This window comes from Apium graveolens, chromosome 5, assembly GCF_009905375.1.
Source record: "Apium graveolens cultivar Ventura chromosome 5, ASM990537v1, whole genome shotgun sequence".
In the NCBI taxonomy this organism is placed as follows: Eukaryota; Viridiplantae; Streptophyta; class Magnoliopsida; order Apiales; family Apiaceae; genus Apium; species Apium graveolens.
Window position 1 is genome coordinate 109,883,793 of NC_133651.1, and position 11,624 is coordinate 109,895,416.

The window sequence follows — 11,624 nt, forward strand, 5'->3', positions numbered from 1 at the left end:
AAATGAGGAGTCATTTATTGACAGGAGCGATTGGTTGGTGATGAAGGGGCTATAAAAGGGGTGTGGTAGGGAGGATGTGATTTATCTTGTATTCCTTCATCTATTTTTTTTCTGCGTCCGTAGGTAAAAAGACTATGTCTTCGAATGGGGAAAATCCGTAAGGGAGCTTCAGTTGGAGGAATACTTGAAGGAGTCGAGGGATAGCATCAGGTCTTTACGGGAGACGATTGTGGTGAAGGAGGAACAAGTTCAAGTGCTCAGTGAGGCTCTCTGTAGGCTCTAGAATGAGAATAATAATTTGAGGATATCGTTGGGCCGTAGGCCTCGTTATCCATGATGTATTTTAAATTTTAATTATGTAATTGTTTTATGCGGAATGCAAAAATAAATTTCGGTGTTGAATGCTCGATTTAATTTATTTTTCTCATTTTCATGTTGTTTTAATTAATTTAAATAAGTGGTCAAAAGAAACTTGGGAAAACAAAAAGGTTAGTAAGTTGTGCTAATTAATGAAACATATTGACCTTAGGAGGAGGAATTTCAAAGGGTTAATAGGAGTTAATAATATAATTAATGTGCTTGTTTTAAATACAAGGAGATAAAAGAGTCACGCTCGTCCTATATAAAGAGTAGGTTTTCTGAGCTAACCTCATCCTGATTTTTAATTCAAAAACGAGCCTTTTATTCTTTTTCTTTTCCGAAGGCAGAACTCAAACTTTGTATGGAGTCACAAGGTAGCTGTTCAAGTGAGAAAGGAAAGAAAGCTACGAAGAAGGAAGAAGAACTATTAGCAGTCATCGCCAAAATGCAGGAGATGATTCGTCGCCAAGATGGCAAAATCCGAAAATTGGAGTTGAAGGTTGAAGAATTGGAGGAGATTCTGGCTTCGGTGAAGGAAGAAACCTACCATTTGAGTATTTTAATGGAAGATGCTTTTTAATTTCTTTTTTTGTAATAAGGCGATTTGAATATGATTTCTATGTGTTGATTTTGTTTATTTTAATCAGAATAGTTTTATCTGATAATGTATCGTAGGGGATTTAAGGTTTGAAATTGTTTTAAAATAGCAAGCCGTGTTTCATTATATATATATATATGAATTTTACGGAAAAGAAGATTTGAGATATGTACAAGTCATAAGCAAGTGATAGTTCTTTTTGTCGTAAGAAATAATTGTTCATATTGGGGTAAAATAAAATAACTATTCTAAACAAGCATGTTTGTGTCGTAAGCATTTTAGTAACATATAATATTTATACAGCGAATATTTTAAGGATGAACCATTCGTGCCGCAGGCGTTAAGCTGTATGTATTGGTTGGGTAATGTATAGTTATGCAGATGAACTATTTGTACCGCAGGTGATAAGCTGCTTATGTGGGTTTCGTAACAAATAGTTATTTAGGCGAATTATTCATGCCGCAGGCAGTGAGCTGCTTATAATGGCGTTGTAACAAATAGTTATCTAGTCGAACTATTCGTGCCGCAGGCAGTGAGCTGCTTATGTTGGCGTTGTAACAAATAGTTGTGATGTGGCATTACCTATGTCGCAGGCTATAGGCTGCTCATATTGGCTCCTTAATAAGTAAGCTTATGTAGAGGGTTAACCCCGAGCCATGAGTAGCTTTGTAATATATTTAAAAGATGTCACCAGTCTAATATTTATAATAAACATATTTAAGAAGGTATGCTTCTAATTATAACATTCATAAGATAACGACATCAAACGAGTTAAAATACGTACTAGAAAAAACGCCTGAGATGGGTGGCGTGCCAGGTATTGGGAAGAGGTTCTCCGGATAGCTGCGCAAGGTGATAAGTCCCTGGGCGTGTAACTTGAATTATGATATAGGGGCCTTCCCAAGTAGGGTCTAGCTTCTTATTTTTAGAGGGGGTTGAAACTGAGGCGGCTCTGAGTACCTTATCTCCAATCTGAAACTATCGAGGGGGAACTTTGCCAAAGTGAAGAGCAATTTTCTGCTTGTAGTTTGCCACACGTATAAGGGCATTCTCTCTTCTTTCTTCGAGGAAATCTAGGTTTGTACGCAAGCCTTGTTGATTCAGTTGGGAATTGTAATTCTGGACTCGAGAGGAGGGTTCTCCTACTTCCACTGGTACAAGAGCTTCAGTTCCATACGTAAGTCGAAAGGGGCTCTCCTCGATGAGCTTACGGGTATTAGCGCGATAGGCCCATAGTATGTTTGGCAATTCTTCTACCCAAAGTGTCTTCGAATCCTGATCATTCTTTCTTAAACTTTGCAGGAGGGTTCGATTGGTAACTTCGACTTGACTGTTAGACTGAGGGTATGCCACAGACGATCTTCGGTGTTGTATTCCGTAAGGCGTCAGATATCCTCAAATTCAGCTTCAAAGAACTGTTTTCCGTTATCAGTAATTAAAACACGGGGGATTCCAAACTGAGTGACAATGTGCTCATGAAAAAACTTTCGGTATATAGTGGAAGTAGTATGAGCCCCGGCTTTGGCTTCAACTCATTTAGTCATGTAATCAACAGCCACTAGTAAAAATTGGATATTTCCTTTGGCAGGGGGAAAAGGCCCCATAATATCCATTCCCAAAGTGTCAAAGGGGATGGGAGATAAAATGGCCATAAGAAAAACTGGAGGTAGCCTGGGAATTGAAGCATAAAACTGGCACTTGGCACAGGTCTTGACATAGTTTAAGTAATCTTTCCATTAAGTAGGCCAGTAGTATCCATATCTGATGATTTTATGAGCAAAAGCCTCTCCAGAAGAGTGACTTCCACATATTCCCTCATGGACTTCGAGCATACAATAGTCAGCTTCTGCACAATCAACATATTTAAGGAGAGGGGCTAAAAAAAATCTTCGATAAAGGGTATCATCAATCACAGTGTAATGAGCTGCTTTGGAGCGTAGCAATTGAGCAGCCCTTTAGTTCTGAGGGAGGATTCCTTCTTGTAAATAGAGGTAGATCAGAGTCATCCAATTTGGGCCATAGGAGAGTAATAATATCTTCGGGACAGGTTCGAGTAGAGGAGTTACCGAAGGGGATGTTAGCAAGATTTTTTAAAGACCAATAGAATGGGAATGGTGTTCGTCTGTAGCCAATTTTGCTAGGACATCAGCCCTTTGATTTTCTTCTCGTATAACTCCTTCAAGGGTGGCAATGCGGAATTCCAGAAGTCTGGCTCGGGTTTCTTCAAGATATTTTATCATCAGAGGCGATTTGGCGGTGAAGCCACCAAGGACCTGGTTGACAATAAGTTGGGAGTCATTGTGAACTTTCAAATGCTGCGTTTGAAGAGCTTTGGCTAGTCATAAACCAGCTAGAAGGGCTTCATATTCTGAGCAGTTTTTGTTAGCAGGGAAGCTAAATCTTATAGATTGTTGGATTTCGAATCCTTCGGGGCTTATCAACAGGACTCCAGCTCCACTACTGTCCAAAGTGGATGACCCGTCAACAAATAACAGCCATGCAAGAGGTAGATGTACCAACTGGGAAGAGTTTTCCGGAAGTGCTTCAACTTCTGAAGGTGCAGAACATTCGATTAGGAAATCAGCCAAAGCTTGACCTTTGATGGATGGTCGAGGCAGATAAGCAATATTAAACTAGCTGAGCTCCACAGCCTAGTTTACTAATCTCCCAGAAAGATCAGGTTTGTGAAGAATCTTCCTTAGGGGTTGATTGGTGTAAACTTTGATGTTGTGTCCTTGAAAATATAGACGAAGCTTCCTACTAGCAAGCAAGAGAGAGTATACCATCTTCTCAATAGTGGGATATCGGGTCTCCGCATCTCGCAAAACATGACTGACATAGTACACATGAAATTGCTTATTTCCTTCTTCGTGAATCAGACATGAGGTTGGGAAAGAATCGGTTAGGACGATAAGTAATTCTTCAGGGAGTCGAAAGCTTCTTTACAAGAAGGTGTCCACTGCACTTCTTTCGATTTATTCACTCCCTTCAATGCGTCAAAGAAGGAGATACTTTTTTCAGCCAATTTAGAGATAAATCTACGCAGGGAGGTTAAACATCCGTTCAACGATTGAATTTTCATGGGTATCGTCAGGGTGGGGGGGGCATTTCCAGTATAGCTCTAACCTTCTCAGGATTAAAAATTATGCCAAGTCCGCTGATCATGTGGCCCAGGAACATCCCACTAGCCACTCCGAAAGTGCATTTGGAGGGATTCAATTGAAGGCCATGACTTCGGATGGTTAAGAAAGTCTTTCTCAGATCATGCAGGTGTCCTTCTTCAAATTTAGACTTGACAATCATGTCATCTACATATACTTCCAAATTTCTTCCGATTTGGTTGGAGAATATCTTATTCATGGTCCGTTGATATGCAGCTCCAGCATTCATCAATCCCATAGGAAGGACTCGGTAAGTACATAATGCTCGATGGGTAATGAAGGCAGTATTGGTCTGATCTTCCAGAGCCAGCTTGATTTGATTGTATCCTGAAAATACGTCTAGAAAGCTGAAGAGAACGTTGCCCGCCGTGGCATCCACCAGCTGGTCAATGGTAGGGAGGGTTTAATAATCTTTGGGGGTAGCTTTGTTTAAGTCTGTGTAGTTAATGCAGACCTGCCATTTACCACTAGTCTTTTTTACTAGCACAACATTCGATATCCATTCAGAAAATTGTATCTTGTAGAAAAACTTGGCTTTCAATAGCTTATTGATTTCTTCATCTATGGATTTTTGTCTTTCGGGTGTGAAATTCCTCCTTTCCTGTTTAACCACTATTTTACTGGGGTTGATATGAAGTCTATGGACAGCGACAGATTCATCAAGGTTGGGCATAACTTTAGGTTTCCAAGCAAAGATGTCGGGGAACTCCCATAGGAGTTGAATGAGCTCATGTTTTAAAGAAGGCTGGAGATGTGATCCAATAGAAATACACCGAGGGGGTCCCCCTCTGTCAGCTCAATATTTTCTACGAGATCTCCCGTCCCAACTTTTGGTGTATGATGTAGCTCAGCTTTTTTCAGAGAAGTTTCTGAATAAGAGAATGAACTTTCTTTCAAAAATATTTGTGAAGTTTCAGCTTGCGAAGTCTTAGGTGCTTTAGAGGAGCTCTCTTCTTCCGGCTCTCCATAGGATTTCCTCTTCTTAGGATGAGTTTGAGCCAAGCTCAAGGAAGTGGAGTAGCAATACTGAGGGGCTATGGGATCAGTTATCAACTCACCAGGTCCTATAGGGGTAGGGAATTTCACCTTCATATGTGGGGATAATATGATAGCTCCCAAGAAGAATATGGTGGGATGGCCAATGATAGCATTATAGGGAGAGGCCATATCAATAATATAATATTTGATCATAGCAGTTACCTCCTGCGGAGAAGTGCCGAAGATGGTGGGAATGTCGATGCTCCTTGAGCTGGGACGATATGATTCCCAAATCCGTAGACAGGTCCTTATACGTCTTTGAACTTCATTTCTTCCAAAAAAGTACTTAGAATCATTCTTCTGAGAGCATGTATGAAGATGATATCCATAGAGAATCCATTATCTATTAAGACTTTCCTGACATCCTGATTTGTCATGTCGAGGGTAACAGTGAGTGGATCATTCTGGCAAACACTTCCTTTAGGATAATCGATATCTGAGAAAGAAATGGAGGTGCCAGTGAGGAGAAAGGCCTGAAGGGGGTCTATCTGCATAACTTCGCGTGATGTCATATTTCCCCTATAATCATATCCGCCACATGTCGGGGTGGAACAGCTCTTGCGGAACCTTCTAGATGTTGAGGGTTCTGTCGATCTCGAGGGGGGAGATAATCATTCAAAAGTTCTCTCTTTACTAGACTTTCCAAAAAGTATTTGAGGGAAGTGCACTCATCTGTGTTATGCCCAGTTACAGCATGGTAATCACAAAAATGGGTACGGTCTCTTTTCTTCGTGGGCGTCCTCATGGGGTTGGGTGGTTGGAAGAATTCCTTTATCCTTATTTGCCGAAGTATGTAGGACGAGGTTTGTGTTAGCGGGGTAAAGTTTGGTTCTTCTCGGATCATTCTGGGGACAACCCTTTGATCTGTAGAGAAGTTCTTTTGGCCCCTTCCTCGAAAATCTTCCATTCCATCTACTTGCATGGCTCTTCGGCCTGAAGAGGAAGATTCTCCTCGAGCCGAAGGGTAGTAAGCATGAATTCTTTCGTCCGTTGCTATATAGGCCGAAGCTATGGTGTAAGCCTCGAAAAGATACGTAGGCTCTCGATTACATAGTTCTTTACAATAATCCCTGCATTCTTGATAGTTCATGTTGCGGATAAAATAATCTACATCACTTGTTTGCTTTAATTCTTTAACTTTGGAGGCTGCTGTTAGGGCGAAAACATGCGCTAAAATTCACGCAAGTATACGCGTTCGCAAGTAGTATAAGATATAAATCAGATTCGTTCCCACAGAGACTGATTTAGGTTAAGTTCAATTTATGCACCTATGCAACAATGTATGGCTATCGCTCAATGCTAAGACAAATAACAAATTGGGTTTTGATTAAACTAAGAGATTAAACTAACAATTATAACTAAGAGAAAAAAGAATGGTTGAATTAATATATATGACAAACATGGGATTCTAACTTCATTAAATACTTCATTCAATAGCTATAGGCAGTTCTTAACCTTAGCATGTAATGGTGATGACACTAATCAGATAACACGAAACTAGTAAACGCCAACTTTCATTGCATGAATACCCAACTACCAAGCATCCACAAAAGAGATAGAAGTTGAATAGACACCAATTATTCTTAGTCCTTATATGTCTATATAAGAATTGAAAATATAACGGTTTAATGCGCAAGTTATCTATCGTGATTACATAGGGCAAGTAAGATGGTTAAAATTACCTACGAATCATGCATAACAAATACACGAACCTATGCTAGCATGGTAAGTTCTAAACCTCTATATTCACTGTTGCTTCAATAGAGATTAACACGCTATCTTATATGTTAGCTACGCACATAAGATGAATAAGTACAACCAATACTAGGATATCAATCAATCACCACACACTAAGATATCGAAATAAATTAATTATTGAAATCCATAAGTAAATCTGCTAGAATCCCATAATAACGATTAGCCCATAATAGAACTTATCATCACCATGGGTTCATATAAAAGCATGATGATAACACAACAATATAAGGCTAATAAAAATACTTAATAAATAATGAAGTATGTCACAAGAGTATTAAGGTTCAAAGCATAAAGAAAACTAACATCCAAAGTTACAACGAATTAAAAGAATCACAAGACAAACGCATGCTTCCTCTTCTTCGTTGTTGCGTGCTAAAACGGTCTTCTCAATCTTCTTTCCCTTGCTCTTGAATTCTTGATGAAGAAAACGTCTTCCTATAAGGTTTATATAATAGCCCAAGAGAACCAGTGCCAAAAAAGCCCAATCGTACTCGAATTAATAAAATCCACATTCTAAAAATCCGCCCGCACGCGGTTGCCTGGATCTACCACGCGGCCGCCTGCTAGCACGCGGTCGCCTGCTCCTAGCGCGCGGCCGCCTGCTACCTTTCTAGAAAATTCCTTATTCTGCTTCTGTTTTTGCTGATTTCTTTGCTCATCACCCCTAGACTGATTCCACGCATCTCCTTAAGCTTTATTTGATGAAAACCACCTATCTAAGCAAGTTATACCCTGAAATGCATAAACACTAAAAACGCGTCAAAATACCAACAACTTGAGCCCAAAACACCAATTTAAGCTTGTAATAAAGCGTTCCAAGTGGATATAAAATCCACTTATCACACCCCAAAACTTGAATCGATGCTTGTCCTTAAGCATAAACAGACTCAAAACTACAAAACAAACCTAATGCATGAATGTAACTACGTGAATGCAACTAAATGATAATGCAATCGATCCCCTCAGAATAACCATATCCAAATGAATAAGCCAATGCCTCTAAGAATGCAATGACTTAAAACAGAGTTTGAATAAATCCCACAAACCAACTCACAAACAAGAAACGTGCGTGTGTGGAATGCTTAATGGATATCTCTCGATACTAGATCAATAACCATAACTTATCTATCATCGAAACAATCAAAAGTTTATAAACAGAATAGACAATAAACGCATTATGACTCACAAAACCTCCTTTATACTAGAGTTATACAAGGATTCACACTATTATTGAACACATAACAAAGATGCTTATTTGACCGTGCAATGAATGAGGTCCCAAAAGACTTATGCAATAATACCCATGTAGCGAGCGTTAGGTTAGAGGATCCCAGACTATAAAAGCCTTAGGTCACTAGGCAGAAAGTCCCCTAAGAACATAATAACTCGAGTATTAAAGAGCTCACTCTTGATCAATTATGCATAAACACATACTTTCTTTTTTCTTTTTTTTTTCCTCTTTTTTCTTTTTTTCTTTTTTTTCAATAATTTCTGAATGAGTGCGTTTCGCTCCATCTCATTCAACCCTAGACTACTCATAAAAATATGAGCCGGCTACTAGCCATTTAACGCCTAGCCTTACAACAACTAGCAATGAAATCCAAGTTTTTCTCCAGATAAAAAATCAGTGTTTTTACGTCATTACGAGAATATCACAAATTCTAAATATAACCAAGTGATTAAATCTCAACAACAAACAAGTATGATCATGATCTAGATGAAAAGCAACCCTATAAGACTTTGTGAAAATATTTGTTTCTAGCATGCAAATCAATTCATTAGGACTTAAGCATCCCTCTATTCTTCATTACCACACTCAAATCAACATCAATTTATCAAATAGCATAGTTCATCTTAAGGGATCATGCTAAATATGCATGCAAATGCAACTATATGAAATCACATTAAAATAAACAAATATGTCCTAAATGAACAATCATGCAAAAATATGAATGAAATACAAATAAACATGGAATATGAATCTATATAAATCTATATGGACACACACACACTACTAATCCTTACATTATCACCCCCAAACTTAAAATTTTCAATGTCCTCATTGAAGGTAATAATAAGGATTTCAGGCATACCTAGTCGTCGGAAAGATCACCCTCCTCAGGTGAAGGATCAGGTGGCCAATCAACCTCGATATCAGTGGCTCGGAAAATAGTGCCCAAAGTCTGTGTCAAATCTGCAGCAAAACGATGGTGAATGTCGTGCATGGCCTCCATACGCCTAATTCCTCGCCTGTATTGCTCATCACCAACACCAGTCCTATCAACTACCTGCTGCACATGAGAAGAACCCTCTGTAGGAATTGGAGGGTTCATTCGGCCACTCTCTACATCATCAAAAATATATCCCAACCCCTTATCATGGGGTGCACTTAAGAATGAATAACTCAAGTGATCTGGAATTCAGTTGAGCTCAAGTGTGGGAGCTTCTTGAATAAATGGTTCAAAACGCTCTAGAGAAATTTTCAGCTCTGCTAACCCAAGAGAATCGAATGGTATATCCAACTTCCTCATCCACGAAGGTGCATTCAAATCCTGCAATTGCTCTACTCCTTCTTTATCTTCAATAACTGATTCCCCTATTAAGAATCTCTCTAAGTTATCTGACTTTGGTAATTGCTCAGGCTCTGAATTTACTACAGAGTCGACCCATTCTACTTTAAAGCACTCTTCTTTAGCTGTGGGTAATTTTATTTCCTTGAACACATTAAAAGTGACCTTTTGATCATAAACCTTCATCGAAAGCTCTCCTTTTTGCATATCGATCATAGTTCGGCCTGTAGCCAAGAATGGTCTTCCCAAGATAAAGTGAATCTTCTTATCTTCCTCGAAATCAAGAATTATAAAGTCAGCAGGGAAGATGAGTTTATCCACCTTGACCAAGATATCCTCCACTATACCTCGTGGATAAGCGATGGAACGGTCAGCTAGTTACAATGACATGCATATTAGTTTTGGATCAGGCAGACCAAGCTTCTTGAAGATAGAAAAGGACATCAAATTGATGCTAGCTCCTAAATCACATAAACACTTGTTGAACGACAAGTTTCCGATTGTGCAAGGAATAGTGAAGCTTCTGGGATCTTTAAGCTTCGAAGGCAACTTCTGTTGCAGCACAACACTGCATTCCTCTGTTAGAGCAACGGTCTCTAAGTCATCGAGCTTCACTTTCCGAGAGAGAATACCTTTCATAAACCTTGCATAGCTAGGAATCTGTTCAAGAGTTTCAGCGAAAGGTATGTTGATATGAAGTTCCTTGAACACCTCCAGAAACTTAGTAAATTGCTTATCCAACTTCTGCTTCTACAGCCTTTTAGGAAAAGGAGGTGGAGGATAGACCTCTTTCTCCCCTGTATTACCCTCAGGAGGAGTGTGTTCCACAGTTTTCTTCCTTGATTCCACTTCTGCTTCCTTCTGTACATCTTCTTCAGCCAAAACTTCATATTCGGGAACTTGAGATTTTTCAGGGCTTGCACCCTTCCCAGACATTAATATAATTGCCTTAACCTACTCTTCTGCTTCCCTATTGCCTCGAACTTCTGTATCACTAGAAAGCATTTCTGGTAGTCGATTCAATAAGGCGTTAGCAATTTGTCCTATTTGGTTCTCCAGATTCTGGATAGAAACAACCTGGTTTGGCATATAAGAGCCTGGTTTTTGCACATAAGTCTCAACTCCTACAATTAAGATTTTTTATTCAAAGATAGACCTGCATCATGAGTTTGTTGTTGAAGTTGGAGTTGTTGTCTTGGTGCAAATTGTTGCTGAAAATCAGGAGGGTTGAATTGTTTTGCTCCAAACTGCAGGAACGGCTGTTGCATCGCATTCTGATTGTTGCTCCATCTGAAGTTAGGATGATTCCAGTTGTCAGGATGATAAGTGTCTGGAACTGGTTTCTGTGATCTCTGAAAGTTGCTCACAAACTGAGATGATTCACTAGATATAGCGCATTGCTCCATCGCGTGCGAACCTGCACATACCTCACAAACACTGGTTATCCGATTAACACCCAAGTTAGCCAGAGAATCGATCTTCATAGACAATTCCTTTAGTTGAGCAGTGATAGCCATAGCTGTATCCACCTCAAGAACTCCTGCTACCTTGCTCTGTGGCAATCTCTGGGCTGGATACTGATATTCATTAGCAGCCATTAGTTCAATTAGATCATAAGCTTCCTCATAACTCTTCGCCCATAATGCTCCGCCTGATGCTGCATCGAGTATGGGTCTGGACTGTGCTCCCAACCCATTATAAAAATACTTAATGATCATCCAATTAGGCATTCCATGATGAGAAAACTTCCTAAGCATCTCCTTGTGGCGCTCCCAAGCTTCACATAGAGATTCTCCCGTTTGCTGCGCAAATTGAGTAATAGCATTCCTGAGTGCAGCTGTCTTCGCCATAGGGAAGAATTTAGTAAGAAACTTCTGAGCAAGATCTTCCCAAGTAGTAATCGAACCAGCGGGTAGAGAGTGTAACCAGCTCTTAGCCTTGTCCCTCAGAGAGAATGGGAACAGTCTCGGCTTTACAGCATCTTCAGAAACACCGTTGAACTTGAAGGTGTCACAAATCTCAATGAAATCCCTAATGTGCATATTGGGATCTTCTGTTGAAGAACCCCCAAACTGGATTGAATTCTTCCAGGCTTGATCTCAAAGGTATTAGCTGTGATAGCTGGCCTGACAATGCTAG

At 39.7% G+C, this 11,624-nt stretch overlaps 1 non-coding gene across 1 annotated transcript; it reads left to right on the forward strand.

The window, feature by feature from the left end:
- The first annotated feature begins 11,213 nt into the window (after window positions 1-11,213).
- On the forward strand, window positions 11,214-11,320 carry LOC141662850 (small nucleolar RNA R71). The gene has a single exon (XR_012550946.1). It is a non-coding gene; the product is annotated as a small nucleolar RNA R71 (small nucleolar RNA).
- Window positions 11,321-11,624: the final 304 nt, after the last annotated feature.